At 42.3% G+C, this 1327-nt stretch overlaps 1 non-coding gene across 1 annotated transcript; it reads right to left on the bottom strand.

Moving 5' to 3' along the window:
• Positions 1-939: 939 nt before the first annotated feature.
• Positions 940-1046, bottom strand: LOC129037636 (U6 spliceosomal RNA). Its single transcript, XR_008502878.1, has one exon. It is a non-coding gene; the product is annotated as a U6 spliceosomal RNA (small nuclear RNA).
• Between the last annotated feature and the right edge of the window lie 281 nt (positions 1047-1327).

A 1327-nucleotide genomic window follows, 5' to 3' on the forward strand; every position in this document is an offset into this window, starting at 1 on the left:
ATAAAATTGTGCTTTTACTCCTGCCTCAATATTTTCTCTCTCTGTCTGTCTTCTCAGGCTCTGTCTCTCTCTGTCTGCTAAGGGACCCAGCAGGGCTCCCAGGCCATGTGTCTGATGGGGTAATCCTTGGGGAGAGGGGATGGTGATGAGTACTTGAGAGTAAAGAACCACCGGAGAGAAAAACAGAACAGGTCCAGGAAGTGGGCATGGGGCATGAAGGAATCAAAAACCTTATTGTAGGATTTTGGGAGCAATTTTGGTGGGGAGTTAGTCGAGGCCAGGCATGAGGAAAGAGGCTGCTGGGGGCTCTGTGGGTGGGAAGGGAAGTGGAGAATGAGAAGAGTGGAGAAGATGGCTTGATTAGGTGTTGGTATGGGTTGTGAATTAGACCCCCTTTGGTGTTCTAGCAGGGGTGCTGGTAAAGACTGGAATTGCTCACATTTAGGAAGACCTCGCTTCCTAAAATGTTATGAGACTGTGTTAGTCTGCTAGTACTGCCATAACAAAGTGCCACAGACTGGATGCCTGAAACAACAGAAATTTATTGTCTTACAGTTCTGGAGGCTGGAAGTTGAAGGTCAAAGCATCCGTGAGGCTGTTTCCTTCTGAGGGCTGTGAGGGCAGGCTCTGTTCCAGGGCTCTCTCCTTGGCATGTAGATGGCCATCTTCATGTTCATGTGGAGTACTCTCTATATGCGTGCTTGTGTCCAAATTTCCCACACCAGACATATTGGGTTAGGGGCCTACCCTACTCTGGTACGACTTCATCTGAGTTAGTTACATTTGGAATAACCCTATTCTCAAATAAGGTCACACCTGAGATTCTGGGGCTAGGACTACAATTTAGGATTTTTTGTTGGGCAGACATAATTCAGTCCGCTACACAGGTATACTCTGGACCACATGGTGCTCTAGCTTGTATTTGGGTTATTGTATTTTTTTTTAATGTCATGCTTCATGAATTTTTGTGTCATCCTTGCACAGGAGTCATGCTAATTTTCTCTGTATTGTTCCAATTTTAATATATGTGGTGCCAAAGTGAGCACTATATATAAATTTTATTAAATGAATTAATGCATATAACAGGGTAAATGATTCTATGCATTTGTTATTGCTAAAGCTACAGTAAAAGCAATAACTTCTGTTTTAAATGAAGGCTAGCTATGCTATTTGAAAAACCTTCAAGATGAAATGTGAATTTCCTCATGTTATTTTTATGCTTCAAACCCTCAGTGCCTTTCCCTTGCACTTGAGGTAAAATGCCAGCTGCTCGTATTTAAAAAAAGTTAAAAAAAATGCTAAAAAAATATTTTCTGTAGAGACAAGG

This window comes from Pongo pygmaeus, chromosome 4 (assembly GCF_028885625.2).
Source record: "Pongo pygmaeus isolate AG05252 chromosome 4, NHGRI_mPonPyg2-v2.0_pri, whole genome shotgun sequence".
In the NCBI taxonomy this organism is placed as follows: Eukaryota; Metazoa; Chordata; class Mammalia; order Primates; family Hominidae; genus Pongo; species Pongo pygmaeus.